The sequence below is a fragment of the Channa argus genome, unplaced genomic scaffold, assembly GCF_033026475.1.
Source record: "Channa argus isolate prfri unplaced genomic scaffold, Channa argus male v1.0 Contig009, whole genome shotgun sequence".
NCBI lineage: Eukaryota > Metazoa > Chordata > Actinopteri > Anabantiformes > Channidae > Channa > Channa argus.
The window spans coordinates 1,344,841-1,365,909 of NW_027125228.1; the positions used below are offsets into that span (position 1 = coordinate 1,344,841).

Consider the following 21,069-nt stretch of genomic DNA (forward strand, 5'->3'; position numbering starts at 1 on the left):
ATAGAAATTGTTCTATATTTTCATCAAATTTTGTTCTTTCATTGCTGTTTTGCTACTTTATTGGTTTGTCAACCATCGTGCTTCATTACTAATAGACCATGTTACGGTCCTGGCCATATGTGTTGTTTTTATTTTCTTGTTCTTATAGGTGCCCTGCCTGATTGGCCGGATTGGGGGGCAGTACCGGAAGCTGAGTGGTCCATCCTACACTTCCTGGAGTTTTAAAAGTACGGTTCCCAACAGCTAGCGAGGCTCTTTCTGGCATCAGCACCTGTTTGCTGTTCTTGGTTTCCAAACCTTATTTAGTATTTCTGAATTGTTAGGTTTTGTGCCGTGGTTTTGTTTATAAATTGTATATTTTGTAAATAGTATTAAATCTGTAGGGGTGAACTACCATTTTCTTTGGACTGTTTTCACATTAGGGAGTTAGGGTTAGCGACTGTCTTTTGGTTTGTTTATTTCTATCAGGCTAGCTAGCACTTTCTGTGGGAAATGGCTTATTTTGTTTATTATGTTGGCCTTGGTTCGCCCTGAGTTGTAGTGTCATGTTTTGTTTGACACTTTCTTTCGTTTAAAATAAATATCATTCTGTTGGAACATCTCGATCCTGGATTTTGGTTTGGGGATCGGAGAGGGAACATGCTAATTTATCTTTGTATGTTGCACCCTGACCCCCTAGACAGGGGCGTAACAGACCAGTACAGTTATAGTACTTTGTACTTTGCCACATTTATCTTCTTCTTAGCAAGTGTCATGCATTCTGCTTCTCCAGCGTTTTTGAGAGCTGTTGATGATGTCAAATGCAGCTTATGGCCACACTGCTCTCTAAGCGCCCGATCCCGTCCGATCTCGGCAGCCAAATAGGGCCGGGCCTTGTTAGTACTTGGTAGGAAGACCGCCTGGGAATACCAGGTGCTGTAAGCTTCTTTGCTTGGGTTTACGGGCAGCACAAGCTGGTGTTACTGCCTATTTATTCATAGAAATTGTTCTATATTTTCATCAAATTTTGTTCTTTCATTGCTGTTTTGCTACTTTATTGGTTTGCCAACCATCGTGCTTCATTACTAGTAGACCATGTTACGGTCCTGGCCATATGTGTTGTTTTTATTTTCTTGTTCTTATAGGTGCCCTGCCTGATTGGCTGGATTGGGGGGCAGTACAGGAAGCTGATTGGTCCATCCTACACTTCCTGGAGTTTTAAAAGTACGGTTCCCAACAGCTAGCGAGGCTCTTTCTGGCATCAGCACCTGTTTGCTGTTCTTGGTTTCCAAACCTTATTTAGCATTTTTGAATTGTTAGGTTTTGTGCCGTGGTTTTGTTTATAAATTGTATATTTTGTAAATAGTATTAAATCTGTAGGGGTGAACTGCCATTTTCTTTGGACTGTTTTCACATTAGGGAGTTAGGGTTAGCGACTGTCTTTTGGTTTGTTTATTTCTATCAGGCTAGCTAGCACTTTCTGTGGGAAATGGCTTATTTTGTTTATTATGTTGGCCTTGGTTCGCCCTGAGTTGTAGTGTCATGTTTTGTTTGACACTTTCTTTCGTTTAAAATAAATATCATTCTGTTGGAACATCTCGATCCTGGATTTTGGTTTGGGGATCGGAGAGGGAACATGCTAATTTATCTTTGTATGTTGCACCCTGACCCCCTAGACAGGGGCGTAACAGACCAGTACAGTTATAGTACTTTGTACGTTGCCACATTTATCTTCTTCTTAGCAAGTGTCATGCATTCTGCTTCTCCAGCGTTTTTAAGAGCTGTTGATGATATCAAATGCAGCTTACGGCCACACCGCTCTCTAAGCGCCCGATCTCGTCCGATCTCGGCAGCCAAATAGAGCCGGGCCTGGTTAGTACTTGGTAGGAAGACCGCCTGGGAATACCAGGTGCTGTAAGCTTTTTTGCTTGGGTTTACGGGCAGCTCAAGCTGGTGTTACTGCCTATTTATTCATAGAAATTGTTCTATATTTTCATCAAATTTTGTTCTTTCATTGCTGTTTTGCTACTTTATTGGTTTGTCAACCATCGTGCTTCATTACTAGTAGACCATGTTACGGTCATGGCCATATGTGTTGTTTTTATTTTCTTGTTCTTATAGGTGCCCTGCCTGATTGGCCGGATTTGGGGGAAGTACAGGAAGCTGATTGGTCCATCCTACACTTCCTGGAGTTTTAAAAGTACGGTTCCCAACAGCTAGCGAGGCTCTTTCTGGCAGCAGCACCTGTTTGCTGTTCTTAGTTTCCAAATCTTATTTAGCATTTTTGAATTGTTAGGTTTTGTGCCGTGGTTTTGTTTATAAATTGTATATTTTGTAAATAGTATTAAATCTGTAGGGGTGGACTGCCATTTTCTTTGGACTGTTTTCACATTAGGGAGTTAGGGTTAGCGACTATCTTTTGGTTTGTTTATTTCTATCAGGCTAGCTAGCACTTTCTGTGGGAAATGGCTTATTTTGTTTATTATGTTGGCCTTGGTTCGCCCTGAGTTGTAGTGTCATGTTTTGTTTGACACTTTCTTTCGTTTAAAATAAATATCATTCTGTTGGAACATCTCGATTCTGGATTTTGGTTTGGGGATCGGAGAGGGAACATGCTAATTTATCTTTGTATGTTGCACCCTGACCCCCTAGACAGGGGCGTAACAGACCAGTACAGTTATAGTACTTTGTACTTTGCCACATTTATCTTCTTCTTAGCAAGTGTCATGCATTCTGCTTCTCCAGCGTTTTTAAGAGCTGTTGATGATGTCAAATGCAGCTTACGGCCACACCGCTCTCTGAGCGCCCGATCTCGTCCGATCTCGGCAGCCAAATAGGGCCGGACCTGGTTAGTACTTGGTAGGAAGACCGCCTGGGAATACCAGGTGCTGTAAGCTTTTTTGCTTGGGTTTACGGGCAGCACAAGCTGGTGTTACTGCCTATTTATTCATAAAAATTGTTCTATATTTTCATCAAATTTTGTTCTTTCATTGCTGTTTTGCTACTTTATTGGTTTGTCAACCATCGTGCTTCATTACTAGTAGACCATGTTACGGTCCTGGCCATATGTGTTGTTTTTATTTTCTTGTTCTTATAGGTGCCCTGCCTGATTGGCTGGATTGGGGGGCAGTACAGGAAGCTGATTGGTCCATCCTACACTTCCTGGAGTTTTAAAAGTATGGTTCCCAACAGCTAGCGAGGCTCTTTCTGGCATCAGCACCTGTTTGCTGTTCTTGGTTTCCAAACCTTATTTAGCATTTTTGAATTGTTAGGTTTTGTGCCGTGGTTTTGTTTATAAATTGTATATTTTGTAAATAGTATTAAATCTGTAGGGGTGGACTGCCATTTTTCTTTTGATTGTTTTCTCTTGTTTTCACATTAGGGAGTCAGGGTTAGCGACTGTCTTTTGGTTTGTTTCTTTCTATCAGGCTAGCTAGCACTTTCTGTGGGAAATGGCTTATTTTGTTTATTATGTTGGCCTTGGTTCGCCCTGAGTTGTAGTGTCATGTTTTGTTTGACACTTTCTTTCGTTTAAAATAAATATCATTCTGTTGGAACATCTCAATCCTGGATTTTGGTTTGGGGATCGGAGAGGGAACATGCAAATTTATCTTTGTATGTTTCACCCTGACCCCCTAGACAGGGGCGTAACAGACCAGTACAGTTATAGTACTTTGTACTTTGCCACATTTATCTTCTTCTTAGCAAGTGTCATGCCTTCTGCTTCTCTAGCGTTTTTAAGAGCTGTTGATGATGTCAAATGCATGTTACGGCCACACCGCTCTCTAAGCGTCCGATCTCGGCAGCCAAATAGGGCCGGGCCTGGTTAGTACTTGGTAGGAAGACCGCCTGGGAATACCAGGTGCTGTAAGCTTTTTTGCTTGGGTTTACGGGCAGCTCAAGCTGGTGTTACTGCCTATTTATTCATAGAAATTGTTCTATATTTTCATCAAATTTTGTTCTTTCATTGCTGTTTTGCTACTTTATTGGTTTGTCAACCATCGTGCTTCATTACTAGTAGACCATGTTACGGTCCTGGCCATATGTGTTGTTTTTATTTTCTTGTTCTTATAGGTGCCCTGCCTGATTGGCCGGATTTGGGGGAAGTACAGGAAGCTGATTGGTCCATCCTACACTTCCTGGAGTTTTAAAAGTACGGTTCCCAACAGCTAGCGAGGCTCTTTCTGGCAGCAGCACCTGTTTGCTGTTCTTGGTTTCCAAATCTTATTTAGCATTTTTGAATTGTTAGGTTTTGTGCCGTGGTTTTGTTTATAAATTGTATATTTTGTAAATAGTATTAAATCTGTAGGGGTGGACTGCCATTTTCTTTTGATTGTTTTCTCTTGTTTTCACATTAGGGAGTTAGGGTTAGCGACTATCTTTTGGTTTGTTTATTTCTATCAGGCTAGCTAGCACTTTCTGTGGGAAATGGCTTATTTTGTTTATTATGTTGGCCTTGGTTCGCCCTGAGTTGTAGTGTCATGTTTTGTTTGACACTTTCTTTCGTTTAAAATAAATATCATTCTGTTGGAACATCTCGATTCTGGATTTTGGTTTGGGGATCGGAGAGGGAACATGCTAATTTATCTTTGTATGTTGCACCCTGACCCCCTAGACAGGGGCGTAACAGACCAGTACAGTTATAGTACTTTGTACTTTGCCACATTTATCTTCTTCTTAGCAAGTGTCATGCATTCTGCTTCTCTAGCGTTTTTAAGAGCTGTTGATGATATCAAATGCATGTTACGGCCACACCGCTCTCTAAGCGCCCGTTCTCGTCCGATCTCGGCAGCCAAATAGGGCTGGGCCTGGTTAGTACTTGGTAGGAAGACCGCCTGGGAATACCAGGTGCTGTAAGCTTTTTTGCTTGGGTTTACGGGCAGCTCAAGCTGGTGTTACTGCCTATTTATTCATAGAAATTGTTCTATATTTTCATCAAATTTTGTTCTTTCATTGCTGTTTTGCTACTTTATTGGTTTGTCAACCATCGTGCTTCATTACTAGTAGACCATGTTACGGTCCTGGCCATATGTGTTGTTTTTATTTTCTTGTTCTTATAGGTGCCGTGCCTGATTGACCGGATTTGGGGGAAGTACAGGAAGCTGATTGGTCCATCCTACACTTCCTGGAGTTTTAAAAGTACGGTTCCCAACAGCTAGCGAGGCTCTTTCTGGCAGCAGCACCTGTTTGCTGTTCTTGGTTTCCAAATCTTATTTAGCATTTTTGAATTGTTAGGTTTTGTGCCGTGGTTTTGTTTATAAATTGTATATTTTGTAAATAGTATTAAATCTGTAGGGGTGGACTGCCATTTTCTTTTGATTGTTTTCTCTTGTTTTCACATTAGGGAGTTAGGGTTAGCGACTATCTTTTGGTTTGTTTATTTCTATCAGGCTAGCTAGCACTTTCTGTGGGAAATGGCTTATTTTGTTTATTATGTTGGCCTTGGTTCGCCCTGAGTTGTAGTGTCATGTTTTGTTTGACACTTTCTTTCGTTTAAAATAAATATCATTCTGTTGGAACATCTCAATCCTGGATTTTGGTTTGGGGATCGGAGAGGGAACATGCAAATTTATCTTTGTATGTTTCACCCTGACCCCCTAGACAGGGGCGTAACAGACCAGTACAGTTATAGTACTTTGTACTTTGCCACATTTATCTTCTTCTTAGCAAGTGTCATGCATTCTGCTTCTCTAGCGTTTTTAAGAGCTGTTGATGATGTCAAATGCATGTTACGGCCACACCGCTCTCTAAGCGTCCGATCTCGGCAGCCAAATAGGGCCGGGCCTGGTTAGTACTTGGTAGGAAGACCGCCTGGGAATACCAGGTGCTGTAAGCTTTTTTGCTTGGGTTTACGGGCAGCTCAAGCTGGTGTTACTGCCTATTTATTCATAGAAATTGTTCTATATTTTCATCAAATTTTGTTCTTTCATTGCTGTTTTGCTACTTTATTGGTTTGTCAACCATCGTGCTTCATTACTAGTAGACCATGTTACGGTCCTGGCCATATGTGTTGTTTTTATTTTCTTGTTCTTATAGGTGCCCTGCCTGATTGGCCGGATTTGGGGGAAGTACAGGAAGCTGATTGGTCCATCCTACACTTCCTGGAGTTTTAAAAGTACGGTTCCCAACAGCTAGCGAGGCTCTTTCTGGCAGCAGCACCTGTTTGCTGTTCTTGGTTTCCAAATCTTATTTAGCATTTTTGAATTGTTAGGTTTTGTGCCGTGGTTTTGTTTATAAATTGTATATTTTGTAAATAGTATTAAATCTGTAGGGGTGGACTGCCATTTTCTTTTGATTGTTTTCTCTTGTTTTCACATTAGGGAGTTAGGGTTAGCGACTATCTTTTGGTTTTTTTATTTCTATCAGGCTAGCTAGCACTTTCTGTGGGAAATGGCTTATTTTGTTTATTATGTTGGCCTTGGTTCGCCCTGAGTTGTAGTGTCATGTTTTGTTTGACACTTTCTTTCGTTTAAAATAAATATCATTCTGTTGGAACATCTCGATTCTGGATTTTGGTTTGGGGATCGGAGAGGGAACATGCTAATTTATCTTTGTATGTTGCACCCTGACCCCCTAGACAGGGGCGTAACAGACCAGTACAGTTATAGTACTTTGTACTTTGCCACATTTATCTTCTTCTTAGCAAGTGTCATGCATTCTGCTTCTCCAGCGTTTTTAAGAGCTGTTGATGATGTCAAATGCAGCTTACGGCCACACCGCTCTCTGAGCGCCCGATCTCGTCCGATCTCAGCAGCCAAATAGGGCCGGGCCTGGTTAGTACTTGGTAGGAAGACCGCCTGGGAATACCAGGTGCTGTAAGCTTTTTTGCTTGGGTTTACGGGCAGCACAAGCTGGTGTTACTGCCTATTTATTCATAGAAATTGTTCTATATTTTCATCAAATTTTGTTCTTTCATTGCTGTTTTGCTACTTTATTGGTTTGTCAACCATCGTGCTTCATTACTAGTAGACCATGTTACGGTCCTGGCCATATGTGTTGTTTTTATTTTCTTGTTCTTATAGGTGCCCTGCCTGATTGGCCGGATTTGGGGGAAGTACAGGAAGCTGATTGGTCCATCCTACACTTCCTGGAGTTTTAAAAGTACGGTTCCCAACAGCTAGGGAGACTCTTTCTGGCAGCAGCACCTGTTTGCTGTTCTTGGTTTCCAAACCTTATTTAGCATTTTTGAATTGTTAGGTTTTGTGCCGTGGTTTTGTTTATAAATTGTATATTTTGTAAATAGTATTAAATCTGTAGGGGTTGACTGCCATTTTTCTTTTGATTGTTTTCTCTTGTTTTCGCATTAGGGAGTTAGGGTTAGCGACTATCTTTTGGTTTGTTTATTTCTATCAGGCTAGCTAGCACTTTCTGTGGGAAATGGCTTATTTTGTTTATTATGTTGGCCTTGGTTCGCCCTGAGTTGTAGTGTCATGTTTTGTTTGACACTTTCTTTCGTTTAAAATAAATATCATTCTGTTGGAACATCTCAATCCTGGATTTTGGTTTGAGGATCGGAGAGGGAACATGCAAATTTATCTTTGTATGTTTCACCCTGACCCCCTAGACAGGGGCTTAACAGACCAGTACAGTTATAGTACTTTGTACTTTGCCACATTTATCTTCTTCTTAGCAAGTGTCATGCATTCTGCTTCTCTAGCGTTTTTAAGAGCTGTTGATGATGTCAAATGCAGCTTACGGCCACACCGCTCTCTAAGCGCCCGATCTCGTCCGATCTCGGCAGCCAAATAGAGCCGGGCCTGGTTAGTACTTGGTAGGAAGACCGCCTGGGAATACCAGGTGCTGTAAGCTTTTTTGCTTGGGTTTACGGGCAGCTCAAGCTGGTGTTACTGCCTATTTATTCATAGAAATTGTTCTATATTTTCATCAAATTTTGTTCTTTCATTGCTGTTTTGCTACTTTATTGGTTTGTCAACCATCGTGCTTCATTACTAGTAGACCATGTTACGGTCCTGGCCATATGTGTTGTTTTTATTTTCTTGTTCTTATAGGTGCCCTGCCTGATTGGCCGGATTTGGGGGAAGTACAGGAAGCTGATTGGTCCATCCTACACTTCCTGGAGTTTTAAAAGTACGGTTCCCAACAGCTAGCGAGGCTCTTTCTGGCAGCAGCACCTGTTTGCTGTTCTTAGTTTCCAAATCTTATTTAGCATTTTTGAATTGTTAGGTTTTGTGCCGTGGTTTTGTTTATAAATTGTATATTTTGTAAATAGTATTAAATCTGTAGGGGTGGACTGCCATTTTTCTTTTGATTGTTTTCTCTTGTTTTCACATTATAGGGAGTTAGGGTTAGCGACTATCTTTTGGTTTGTTTATTTCTATCAGGCTAGCTAGCACTTTCTGTGGGAAATGGCTTATTTTGTTTATTATGTTGGCCTTGGTTCGCCCTGAGTTGTAGTGTCATGTTTTGTTTGACACTTTCTTTCGTTTAAAATAAATATCATTCTGTTGGAACATCTCGATTCTGGATTTTGGTTTGGGGATCGGAGAGGGAACATGCTAATTTATCTTTGTATGTTGCACCCTGACCCCCTAGACAGGGGCGTAACAGACCAGTACAGTTATAGTACTTTGTACTTTGCCACATTTATCTTCTTCTTAGCAAGTGTCATGCATTCTGCTTCTCTAGCGTTTTTAAGAGCTGTTGATGATATCAAATGCATGTTACGGCCAAACCGCTCTCTAAGCGCCCGATCTCGTCCGATCTCGGCAGCCAAATAGGGCCGGGCCTGGTTAGTACTTGGTAGGAAGACCGCCTGGGAATACCAGGTGCTGTAAGCTTTTTTGCTTGGGTTTACGGGCAGCTCAAGCTGGTGTTACTGCCTATTTATTCATAGAAATTGTTCTATATTTTCATCAAATTTTGTTCTTTCATTGCTGTTTTGCTACTTTATTGGTTTGTCAACCATCGTGCTTCATTACTAGTAGACCATGTTACGGTCCTGGCCATATGTGTTGTTTTTATTTTCTTGTTCTTATAGGTGCCCTGCCTGATTGGCCGGATTTGGGGGAAGTACAGGAAGCTGATTGGTCCATCCTACACTTCCTGGAGTTTTAAAAGTACGGTTCCCAACAGCTAGCGAGGCTCTTTCTGGCAGCAGCACCTGTTTGCTGTTCTTGGTTTCCAAATCTTATTTAGCATTTTTGAATTGTTAGGTTTTGTGCCGTGGTTTTGTTTATAAATTGTATATTTTGTAAATAGTATTAAATCTGTAGGGGTGGACTGCCATTTTCTTTTGATTGTTTTCTCTTGTTTTCACATTAGGGAGTTAGGGTTAGCGACTATCTTTTGGTTTGTTTATTTCTATCAGGCTAGCTAGCACTTTCTGTGGGAAATGGCTTATTTTGTTTATTATGTTGGCCTTGGTTCGCCCTGAGTTGTAGTGTCATGTTTTGTTTGACACTTTCTTTCGTTTAAAATAAATATCATTCTGTTGGAACATCTCAATCCTGGATTTTGGTTTGAGGATCGGAGAGGGAACATGCAAATTTATCTTTGTATGTTTCACCCTGACCCCCTAGACAGGGGCTTAACAGACCAGTACAGTTATAGTACTTTGTACTTTGCCACATTTATCTTCTTCTTAGCAAGTGTCATGCATTCTGCTTCTCTAGCGTTTTTAAGAGCTGTTGATAATGTCAAATGCAGCTTACGGCCACACCGCTCTCTAAGCGCCCGATCTCGTCCGATCTCGGCAGCCAAATAGAGCCGGGCCTGGTTAGTACTTGGTAGGAAGACCGCCTGGGAATACCAGGTGCTGTAAGCTTTTTTGCTTGGGTTTACGGGCAGCTCAAGCTGGTGTTACTGCCTATTTATTCATAGAAATTGTTCTATATTTTCATCAAATTTTGTTCTTTCATTGCTGTTTTGCTACTTTATTGGTTTGTCAACCATCGTGCTTCATTACTAGTAGACCATGTTACGGTCATGGCCATATGTGTTGTTTTTATTTTCTTGTTCTTATAGGTGCCCTGCCTGATTGGCCGGATTTGGGGGAAGTACAGGAAGCTGATTGGTCCATCCTACACTTCCTGGAGTTTTAAAAGTACGGTTCCCAACAGCTAGCGAGGCTCTTTCTGGCAGCAGCACCTGTTTGCTGTTCTTAGTTTCCAAATCTTATTTAGCATTTTTGAATTGTTAGGTTTTGTGCCGTGGTTTTGTTTATAAATTGTATATTTTGTAAATAGTATTAAATCTGTAGGGGTGGACTGCCATTTTTCTTTTGATTGTTTTCTTTTGTTTTCACATTATAGGGAGTTAGGGTTAGCGACTATCTTTTGGTTTGTTTATTTCTATCAGGCTAGCTAGCACTTTCTGTGGGAAATGGCTTATTTTGTTTATTATGTTGGCCTTGGTTCGCCCTGAGTTGTAGTGTCATGTTTTGTTTGACACTTTCTTTCGTTTAAAATAAATATCATTCTGTTGGAACATCTCGATTCTGGATTTTGGTTTGGGGATCGGAGAGGGAACATGCTAATTTATCTTTGTATGTTGCACCCTGACCCCCTAGACAGGGGCGTAACAGACCAGTACAGTTATAGTACTTTGTACTTTGCCACATTTATCTTCTTCTTAGCAAGTGTCATGCATTCTGCTTCTCCAGCGTTTTTAAGAGCTGTTGATGATGTCAAATGCAGCTTCCGGCCACACCGCTCTCTGAGCGCCCGATCTCGTCCGATCTCGGCAGCCAAATACGGCCGGGCCTGGTTAGTACTTGGTAGGAAGACCGCCTGGGAATACCAGGTGCTGTAAGCTTTTTTGCTTGGGTTTACGGGCAGCACAAGCTGGTGTTACTGCCTATTTATTCATAGAAATTGTTCTATATTTTCATCAAATTTTGTTCTTTCATTGCTGTTTTGCTACTTTATTGGTTTGTCAACCATCGTGCTTCATTACTAGTAGACCATGTTACGGTCCTGGCCATATGTGTTGTTTTTATTTTCTTGTTCTTATAGGTGCCCTGCCTGATTGGCCGGATTTGGGGGAAGTACAGGAAGCTGATTGGTCAATCCTACACTTCCTGGAGTTTTAAAAGTACGGTTCCCAACAGCTAGCGAGGCTCTTTCTGGCAGCAGCACCTGTTTGCTGTTCTTAGTTTCCAAATCTTATTTAGCATTTTTGAATTGTTAGGTTTTGTGCCGTGGTTTTGTTTATAAATTGTATATTTTGTAAATAGTATTAAATCTGTAGGGGTGGACTGCCATTTTTCTTTTGATTGTTTTCTCTTGTTTTCACATTATAGGGAGTTAGGGTTAGCGACTATCTTTTGGTTTGTTTATTTCTATCAGGCTAGCTAGCACTTTCTGTGGGAAATGGCTTATTTTGTTTATTATGTTGGCCTTGGTTCGCCCTGAGTTGTAGTGTCATGTTTTGTTTGACACTTTCTTTCGTTTAAAATAAATATCATTCTGTTGGAACATCTCGATTCTGGATTTTGGTTTGGGGATCGGAGAGGGAACATGCTAATTTATCTTTGTATGTTGCACCCTGACCCCCTAGACAGGGGCGTAACAGACCAGTACAGTTATAGTACTTTGTACTTTGCCACATTTATCTTCTTCTTAGCAAGTGTCATGCATTCTGCTTCTCTAGCGTTTTTAAGAGCTGTTGATGATATCAAATGCATGTTACGGCCACACCGCTCTCTAAGCGCCCGATCTCGTCCGATCTCGGCAGCCAAATAGGGCCGGGCCTGGTTAGTACTTGGTAGGAAGACTGCCTGGGAATACCAGGTGCTCTAAGCTTTTTTGCTTGGGTTTACGGGCAGCTCAAGCTGGTGTTACTGCCTATTTATTCATAGAAATTGTTCTATATTTTCATCAAATTTTGTTCTTTCATTGCTGTTTTGCTACTTTATTGGTTTGTCAACCATCGTGCTTCATTACTAGTAGACCATGTTACGGTCCTGGCCATATGTGTTGTTTTTATTTTCTTGTTCTTATAGGTGCCCTGCCTGATTGGCCGGATTTGGGGGAAGTACAGGAAGCTGATTGGTCCATCCTACACTTCCTGGAGTTTTAAAAGTACGGTTCCCAACAGCTAGCGAGGCTCTTTCTGGCAGCAGCACCTGTTTGCTGTTCTTGGTTTCCAAATCTTATTTAGCATTTTTGAATTGTTAGGTTTTGTGCCGTGGTTTTGTTTATAAATTGTATATTTTGTAAATAGTATTAAATCTGTAGGGGTGGACTGCCATTTTCTTTTGATTGTTTTCTCTTGTTTTCACATTAGGGAGTTAGGGTTAGCGACTATCTTTTGGTTTGTTTATTTCTATCAGGCTAGCTAGCACTTTCTGTGGGAAATGGCTTATTTTGTTTATTATGTTGGCCTTGGTTCGCCCTGAGTTGTAGTGTCATGTTTTGTTTGACACTTTCTTTCGTTTAAAATAAATATCATTCTGTTGGAACATCTCAATCCTGGATTTTGGTTTGAGGATCGGAGAGGGAACATGCAAATTTATCTTTGTATGTTTCACCCTGACCCCCTAGACAGGGGCTTAACAGACCAGTACAGTTATAGTACTTTGTACTTTGCCACATTTATCTTCTTCTTAGCAAGTGTCATGCATTCTGCTTCTCTAGCGTTTTTAAGAGCTGTTGATAATGTCAAATGCAGCTTACGGCCACACCGCTCTCTAAGCGCCCGATCTCGTCCGATCTCGGCAGCCAAATAGAGCCGGGCCTGGTTAGTACTTGGTAGGAAGACCGCCTGGGAATACCAGGTGCTGTAAGCTTTTTTGCTTGGGTTTACGGGCAGCTCAAGCTGGTGTTACTGCCTATTTATTCATAGAAATTGTTCTATATTTTCATCAAATTTTGTTCTTTCATTGCTGTTTTGCTACTTTATTGGTTTGTCAACCATCGTGCTTCATTACTAGTAGACCATGTTACGGTCATGGCCATATGTGTTGTTTTTATTTTCTTGTTCTTATAGGTGCCCTGCCTGATTGGCCGGATTTGGGGGAAGTACAGGAAGCTGATTGGTCCATCCTACACTTCCTGGAGTTTTAAAAGTACGGTTCCCAACAGCTAGCGAGGCTCTTTCTGGCAGCAGCACCTGTTTGCTGTTCTTAGTTTCCAAATCTTATTTAGCATTTTTGAATTGTTAGGTTTTGTGCCGTGGTTTTGTTTATAAATTGTATATTTTGTAAATAGTATTAAATCTGTAGGGGTGGACTGCCATTTTTCTTTTGATTGTTTTCTCTTGTTTTCACATTATAGGGAGTTAGGGTTAGCGACTATCTTTTGGTTTGTTTATTTCTATCAGGCTAGCTAGCACTTTCTGTGGGAAATGGCTTATTTTGTTTATTATGTTGGCCTTGGTTCGCCCTGAGTTGTAGTGTCATGTTTTGTTTGACACTTTCTTTCGTTTAAAATAAATATCATTCTGTTGGAACATCTCGATTCTGGATTTTGGTTTGGGGATCGGAGAGGGAACATGCTAATTTATCTTTGTATGTTGCACCCTGACCCCCTAGACAGGGGCGTAACAGACCAGTACAGTTATAGTACTTTGTACTTTGCCACATTTATCTTCTTCTTAGCAAGTGTCATGCATTCTGCTTCTCCAGCGTTTTTAAGAGCTGTTGATGATGTCAAATGCAGCTTCCGGCCACACCGCTCTCTGAGCGCCCGATCTCGTCCGATCTCGGCAGCCAAATACGGCCGGGCCTGGTTAGTACTTGGTAGGAAGACCGCCTGGGAATACCAGGTGCTGTAAGCTTTTTTGCTTGGGTTTACGGGCAGCACAAGCTGGTGTTACTGCCTATTTATTCATAGAAATTGTTCTATATTTTCATCAAATTTTGTTCTTTCATTGCTGTTTTGCTACTTTATTGGTTTGTCAACCATCGTGCTTCATTACTAGTAGACCATGTTACGGTCCTGGCCATATGTGTTGTTTTTATTTTCTTGTTCTTATAGGTGCCCTGCCTGATTGGCCGGATTTGGGGGAAGTACAGGAAGCTGATTGGTCCATCCTACACTTCCTGGAGTTTTAAAAGTACGGTTCCCAACAGCTAGCGAGGCTCTTTCTGGCAGCAGCACCTGTTTGCTGTTCTTGGTTTCCAAACCTTATTTAGCATTTTTGAATTGTTAGGTTTTGTGCCGTGATTTTGTTTATAAATTGCATATTTTGTAAATAGTATTAAATCTGTAGGGGTGGACTGCCATTTTTCTTTTGATTGTTTTCTCTTGTTTTCGCATTAGGGAGTTAGGGTTAGCGACTGTCTTTTGGTTTGTTTCTTTCTATCAGGCTAGCTAGCACTTTCTGTGGGAAATGGCTTATTTTGTTTATTATGTTGGCCTTGGTTCGCCCTGAGTTGTAGTGTCATGTTTTGTTTGACACTTTCTTTCGTTTAAAATAAATATCATTCTGTTGGAACATCTCGATCCTGGATTTTGGTTTGGGGATCGGAGAGGGAACATGCAAATTTATCTTTGTATGTTTCACCCTGACCCCCTAGACAGGGGCGTAACAGACCAGTACAGTTATAGTACTTTGTACTTTGCCACATTTATCTTCTTCTTAGCAAGTGTCATGCATTCTGCTTCTCTAGCGTTTTTAAGAGCTGTTGATGATGTCAAATGCATGTTACGGCCACACCGCTCTCTAAGCGCCCGATCTCGTCCGATCTCGGCAGCCAAATAGGGCCGGGCCTGGTTAGTACTTGGTAGGAAGACCGCCTGGGAATACCAGGTGCTGTAAGCTTTTTTGCTTGGGTTTACGGGCAGCTCAAGCTGGTGTTACTGCCTATTTATTCATAGAAATTGTTCTATATTTTCATCAAATTTTGTTCTTTCATTGCTGTTTTGCTACTTTATTGGTTTGTCAACCATCGTGCTTCATTACTAGTAGACCATGTTACGGTCCTGGCCATATGTGTTGTTTTTATTTTCTTGTTCTTATAGGTGCCCTGCCTGATTGGCCGGATTTGGGGGAAGTACAGGAAGCTGATTGGTCCATCCTACACTTCCTGGAGTTTTAAAAGTACGGTTCCCAACAGCTAGCGAGGCTCTTTCTGGCAGCAGCACCTGTTTGCTGTTCTTGGTTTCCAAATCTTATTTAGCATTTTTGAATTGTTAGGTTTTTTGCCGTGGTTTTGTTTATAAATTGTATATTTTGTAAATAGTATTAAATCTGTAGGGGTGGACTGCCATTTTCTTTTGATTGTTTTCTCTTGTTTTCACATTAGGGAGTTAGGGTTAGCGACTATCTTTTGGTTTGTTTATTTCTATCAGGCTAGCTAGCACTTTCTGTGGGAAATGGCTTATTTTGTTTATTATGTTGGCCTTGGTTCGCCCTGAGTTGTAGTGTCATGTTTTGTTTGACACTTTCTTTCGTTTAAAATAAATATCATTCTGTTGGAACATCTCAATCCTGGATTTTGGTTTGAGGATCGGAGAGGGAACATGCAAATTTATCTTTGTATGTTTCACCCTGACCCCCTAGACAGGGGCTTAACAGACCAGTACAGTTATAGTACTTTGTACTTTGCCACATTTATCTTCTTCTTAGCAAGTGTCATGCATGCTGCTTCTCTAGCGTTTTTAAGAGCTGTTGATAATGTCAAACGCAGCTTACGGCCACACCGCTCTCTAAGCGCCCGATCTCGTCCGATCTCGGCAGCCAAATAGAGCCGGGCCTGGTTAGTACTTGGTAGGAAGACCGCCTGGGAATACCAGGTGCTGTAAGCTTTTTTGCTTGGGTTTACGGGCAGCTCAAGCTGGTGTTACTGCCTATTTATTCATAGAAATTGTTCTATATTTTCATCAAATTTTGTTCTTTCATTGCTGTTTTGCTACTTTATTGGTTTGTCAACCATCGTGCTTCATTACTAGTAGACCATGTTACGGTCCTGGCCATATGTGTTGTTTTTATTTTCTTGTTCTTATAGGTGCCCTGCCTGATTGGCCGGATTTGGGGGAAGTACAGGAAGCTGATTGGTCCATCCTACACTTCCTGGAGTTTTAAAAGTACGGTTCCCAACAGCTAGCGAGGCTCTTTCTGGCAGCAGCACCTGTTTGCTGTTCTTGGTTTCCAAATCTTATTTAGCATTTTTGAATTGTTAGGTTTTGTGCCGTGGTTTTGTTTATAAATTGTATATTTTGTAAATAGTATTAAATCTGTAGGGGTGGACTGCCATTTTTCTTTTGATTGTTTTCTCTTGTTTTCGCATTAGGGAGTTAGGGTTAGCGACTGTCTTTTGGTTTGTTTCTTTCTATCAGGCTAGCTAGCACTTTCTGTGGGAAATGGCTTATTTTGTTTATTATGTTGGCCTTGGTTCGCCCTGAGTTGTAGTGTCATGTTTTGTTTGACACTTTCTTTCGTTTAAAATAAATATCATTCTGTTGGAACATCTCGATCCTGGATTTTGGTTTGGGGATCGGAGAGGGAACATGCAAATTTATCTTTGTATGTTTCACCCTGACCCCCTAGACAGGGGCGTAACAGACCAGTACAGTTATAGTACTTTGTACTTTGCCACATTTATCTTCTTCTTAGCAAGTGTCATGCATTCTGCTTCTCTAGCGTTTTTAAGAGCTGTTGATGATATCAAATGCATGTTACGGCCACACCGCTCTCTAAGCGCCCGATCTCGTCCGATCTCGGCAGCCAAATAGGGCCGGGCCTGGTTAGTACTTGGTAGGAAGACCGCCTGGGAATGCCAGGTGCTGTAAGCTTTTTTGCTTGGGTTTACGGGCAGCTCAAGCTGGTGTTACTGCCTATTTATTCATAGAAATTGTTCTATATTTTCATCAAATTTTGTTCTTTCATTGCTGTTTTGCTACTTTATTGGTTTGTCAACCATCGTGCTTCATTACTAGTAGACCATGTTACGGTCCTGGCCATATGTGTTGTTTTTATTTTCTTGTTCTTATAGGTGCCGTGCCTGATTGGCCGGATTTGGGGGAAGTACAGGAAGCTGATTGGTCCATCCTACACTTCCTGGAGTTTTAAATGTACGGTTCCCAACAGCTAGCGAGGCTCTTTCTGGCAGCAGCACCTGTTTGCTGTTCTTGGTTTCCAAATCTTATTTAGCATTTTTGAATTGTTAGGTTTTGTGCCGTGGTTTTGTTTATAAATTGTATATTTTGTAAATAGTATTAAATCTGTAGGGGTGGACTGCCATTTTCTTTTGATTGTTTTCTCTTGTTTTCACATTAGGGAGTTAGGGTTAGCGACTATCTTTTGGTTTGTTTATTTCTATCAGGCTAGCTAGCACTTTCTGTGGGAAATGGCTTATTTTGTTTATTATGTTGGCCTTGGTTCGCCCTGAGTTGTAGTGTCATGTTTTGTTTGACACTTTCTTTCGTTTAAAATAAATATCATTCTGTTGGAACATCTCAATCCTGGATTTTGGTTTGGGGATCGGAGAGGGAACATGCAAATTTATCTTTGTATGTTTCACCCTGACCCCCTAGACAGGGGCGTAACAGACCAGTACAGTTATAGTACTTTGTACTTTGCCACATTTATCTTCTTCTTAGCAAGTGTCATGCATTCTGCTTCTCTAGCGTTTTTAAGAACTGTTGATGATGTCAAATGCATGTTACGGCCACACCGCTCTCTAAGCGCCCGATCTCGTCCGATCTCGGCAGCCAAATAGAGCTTTGCCTGGTTAGTACTTGGTAGGAAGACCGCCTGGGAATACCAGGTGCTGTAAGCTTTTTTGCTTGGGTTTACGGGCAGCACAAGCTGGTGTTACTGCCTATTTATTCATAGAAATTGTTCTATATTTTCATCAAATTTTGTTCTTTCATTTCTGTTTTGCTACTTTATTGGTTTGTCAACCATCGTGCTTCATTACTAATAGACCATGTTACGGTCCTGGCCATATGTGTTGTTTTTATTTTCTTGTTCTTATAGGTGCCCTGCCTGATTGGCCGGATTGGGGGGCAGTACAGGAAGCTGATTGGTCCATCCTACACTTGCTGGAATTTTAAAAGTACGGTTCCCAACAGCTAGCGAGGCTCTTTCTGGCATCAGCACCTGTTTGCTGTTCTTGGTTTCCAAACCTTATTTAGCATTTTTGAATTGTTAGGTTTTGTGCCGTGGTTTTGTTTATAAATTGTGTATTTTGTAAATAGTATTAAATCTGTAGGGGTGAACAGCCATTTTCTTTTGATTGTTTTCTCTTGTTTTCACATTAGGGAGTTAGGGTTAGCGACTGTCTTTTGGTTTGTTTATTTCTATCAGGCTAGCTAGCACTTTCTGTGGGAAATGGCTTATTTTGTTTATTATGTTGGCCTTGGTTCGCCCTGAGTTGTAGTGTCATGTTTTGTTTGACACTTTCTTTCGTTTAAAATAAATATCATTCTGTTGGAACATCTCGATCCTGGATTTTGGTTTGGGGATCGGAGAGGGAACATGCTAATTTATCTTTGTATGTAGCACCCTGAGCCCCTAGACAGGGGCGTAACAGACCAGTACAGTTATAGTACTTTGTACTTTGCCACATTTATCTTCTTCTTAGCAAGTGTCATGCATTCTGCTTCTCCAGCGTTTTTAAGAGCTGTTGATGATGTCAAATGCAGCTTACGGCCACACCGCTCTCTAAGCGCCCGATCTCGGCAGCCAAATAGAGCCGGGCCTGGTTAGTACTTGGTAGGAAGACCGCCTGGGAATACCAGGTGCTGTAAGCTTTTTTGCTTGGGTTTACGGGCAGCTCAAGCTGGTGTTACTGCCTATTTATTCATAGAAATTGTTCTATATTTTCATCAAATTTTGTTCTTTCATTGCTGTTTTGCTACTTTATTGGTTTGTCAACCATCGTGCTTCATTACTAGTAGACCATGTTACGGTCCTGGCCATATGTGTTGTTTTTTTTTTCTTGTTCTTATAGGTGCCCTGCCAGATTGGCCGGATTTGGGGGAAGTACAGGAAGCTGATTGGTCCATCCTACACTTGCTGGAGTTTTAAAAGTACGGTTCCCAACAGCTAGCGAGGCTCTTTCTGGCAGTAGCACCTGTTTGCTGTTCTTGGTTTCCAAATCTTATTTAGCATTTTTGAATTGTTAGGTTTTGTGCCGTGGTTTTGTTTATAAATTGTATATTTTGTAAATAGTATTAAATCTGTAGGGGTGGACTGCCATTTTCTTTTGATTGTTTTCTCTTGTTTTCACATTAGGGAGTTAGGGTTAGCGATTGTCTTTTGGTTTGTTTATTTCTATCAGGCTAGCTAGCACTTTCTGTGGGAAATGGCTTATTTTGTTTATTATGTTGGCCTTGGTTCGCCCTGAGTTGTAGTGTCATGTTTTGTTTGACACTTTCTTTCGTTTAAAATAAATATCATTCTGTTGGAACATCTCGATCCTGGATTTTGGTTTGGGGATCGGAGAGGGAACATGCTAATTTATCTTTGTATGTTGCACCCTGAGCCCCTAGACAGGGGCGTAACAGACCAGTACAGTTATAGTACTTTGTACTTTGCCACATATATCTTCTTCTTAGCAAGTGTCATGCATTCTGCTTCTCCAGCGTTTTTAAGAGCTGTTGATGATGTCAAATGCAGCTTACGGCCACACCGCTCTCTAAGCGCCCGATCTCGTCCGATCTCGGCAGCCAAATAGAGCCGGGCCTGGTTAGTACTTGGTAGGAAGACCGCCTGGGAATACCAGGTGCTGTAAGCTTTTTTGCTTGGGTTTACGGGCAGCACAAGCTGGTGTTACTGCCTATTTATTCATAGAAATTGTTCTATATCTTCATCAAATTTTGTTCTTTCATTGCTGTTTTGCTACTTTATTGGTTTGCCAACCATCGTGCTTCATTACTAGTAGACCATGTTACGGTCCTGGCCATATGTGTTGTTTTTATTTTCTTGTTCTTATAGGTGCCCTGCCTGATTGGCCGGATTGGGGGGCAGTACAGGAAGCTGATTGGTCCATCCTACACTTCCTGGAGTTTTAAAAGTACGGTTCCCAACAGCTAGCGAGGCTCTTTCTGGCATCAGCACCTGTTTGCTGTTCTTGGTTTCCAAACCTTATTTAGCATTTTTGAATTGTTAGGTTTTGTGCCGTGGTTTTGTTTATAAATTGTATATTTTGTAAATAGTATTAAATCTGTAGGGGTGAACTGCCATTTTCTTTGGACTGTTTTCACATTAGGGAGTTAGGGTTAGCGACTGTCTTTTGGTTTGTTTATTTCTATCAGGCTAGCTAGCACTTTCTGTGGGAAATGGCTTATTTTGTTTATTATGTTGGCCTTGGTTCGCCCTGAGTTGTAGTGTCATGTTTTATTTGACACTTTCTTTTGTTTAAAATAAATATCATTCTGTTGGAACATCTCGATCCTGGATTTTGGTTTGGGGATCGGAGAGGGAACATTCTAATTTATCTTTGTATGTTGCACCCTGACCCCCTAGACAGGGGCGTAACAGACCAGTACAGTTATAGTACTTTGTACTTTGCCACATTTATCTTCTTCTTAGCAAGTGTCATGCATTCTGCTTCTCCAGCGTTTTTAAGAGCTGTTGATGATGTCAAATGCAGCTTACGGCCACACCGCTCTCTAAGCGCCCGATCTCGTCCGATCTCGGCAGCCAAATAGAGCTTGGCCTGGTTAGTACTTGGTAGGAAGACCGCCTGGGAATACCAGGTGCTGTAAGCTTTTTTGCTTGGGTTTACGGGCAGCACAAGCTGGTGTTACTGCCTATTTATTCATAGAAATTGTTCTATATTTTCATCAAATTTTGTTCTTTCATTTCTGTTTTGCTACTTTATTGGTTTGTCAACCATCGTGCTTCATTACTAATAGACCATGTTACGGTCCTGGCCATATGTGTTGTTTTTATTTTCTTGTTCTTATAGGTGCCCTGCCTGATTGGCCGGATTGGGGGGCAGTACAGGAAGCTGATTGGTCCATCCTACACTTGCTGGAATTTTAAAAGTACGGTTCCCAACAGCTAGCGAGGCTCTTTCTGGCATCAGCACCTGTTTGCTGTTCTTGGTTTCCAAACCTTATTTAGCATTTTTGAATTGTTAGGTTTTGTGCCGTGGTTTTGTTTATAAATTGTGTATTTTGTAAATAGTATTAAATCTGTAGGGGTGAACAGCCATTTTCTTTTGATTGTTTTCTC

The 21,069-nt window shown here is 41.2% G+C and overlaps 19 pseudogenes; all 19 read left to right on the top strand.

Annotated features, from left to right (window-relative positions):
• Positions 1–805: 805 nt before the first annotated feature.
• On the top strand, positions 806–924 carry LOC137110702 (5S ribosomal RNA; annotated as a pseudogene).
• Positions 925–1,781: 857 nt separating this feature from the next.
• On the top strand, positions 1,782–1,900 carry LOC137111262 (5S ribosomal RNA; annotated as a pseudogene).
• Positions 1,901–2,757: 857 nt separating this feature from the next.
• Positions 2,758–2,876, top strand: LOC137110307 (5S ribosomal RNA; annotated as a pseudogene).
• Positions 2,877–4,720: 1,844 nt separating this feature from the next.
• LOC137110797 (5S ribosomal RNA) lies at positions 4,721–4,839 on the top strand (annotated as a pseudogene).
• Positions 4,840–6,682: 1,843 nt separating this feature from the next.
• LOC137110622 (5S ribosomal RNA) lies at positions 6,683–6,801 on the top strand (annotated as a pseudogene).
• Positions 6,802–7,669: 868 nt separating this feature from the next.
• On the top strand, positions 7,670–7,788 carry LOC137111263 (5S ribosomal RNA; annotated as a pseudogene).
• An 870-nt stretch (positions 7,789–8,658) lies between these two features.
• Positions 8,659–8,777, top strand: LOC137110582 (5S ribosomal RNA; annotated as a pseudogene).
• An 867-nt stretch (positions 8,778–9,644) lies between these two features.
• LOC137111264 (5S ribosomal RNA) lies at positions 9,645–9,763 on the top strand (annotated as a pseudogene).
• Positions 9,764–10,633: 870 nt separating this feature from the next.
• Positions 10,634–10,752, top strand: LOC137110821 (5S ribosomal RNA; annotated as a pseudogene).
• Positions 10,753–11,622: 870 nt separating this feature from the next.
• On the top strand, positions 11,623–11,741 carry LOC137110950 (5S ribosomal RNA; annotated as a pseudogene).
• Positions 11,742–12,608: 867 nt separating this feature from the next.
• On the top strand, positions 12,609–12,727 carry LOC137111265 (5S ribosomal RNA; annotated as a pseudogene).
• An 870-nt stretch (positions 12,728–13,597) lies between these two features.
• LOC137110824 (5S ribosomal RNA) lies at positions 13,598–13,716 on the top strand (annotated as a pseudogene).
• Positions 13,717–14,584: 868 nt separating this feature from the next.
• Positions 14,585–14,703, top strand: LOC137110561 (5S ribosomal RNA; annotated as a pseudogene).
• Positions 14,704–15,570: 867 nt separating this feature from the next.
• LOC137111266 (5S ribosomal RNA) lies at positions 15,571–15,689 on the top strand (annotated as a pseudogene).
• Positions 15,690–16,557: 868 nt separating this feature from the next.
• On the top strand, positions 16,558–16,676 carry LOC137110705 (5S ribosomal RNA; annotated as a pseudogene).
• Positions 16,677–17,543: 867 nt separating this feature from the next.
• On the top strand, positions 17,544–17,662 carry LOC137110944 (5S ribosomal RNA; annotated as a pseudogene).
• An 867-nt stretch (positions 17,663–18,529) lies between these two features.
• Positions 18,530–18,638, top strand: LOC137110954 (5S ribosomal RNA; annotated as a pseudogene).
• An 867-nt stretch (positions 18,639–19,505) lies between these two features.
• LOC137111267 (5S ribosomal RNA) lies at positions 19,506–19,624 on the top strand (annotated as a pseudogene).
• An 857-nt stretch (positions 19,625–20,481) lies between these two features.
• On the top strand, positions 20,482–20,600 carry LOC137110234 (5S ribosomal RNA; annotated as a pseudogene).
• Positions 20,601–21,069: the final 469 nt, after the last annotated feature.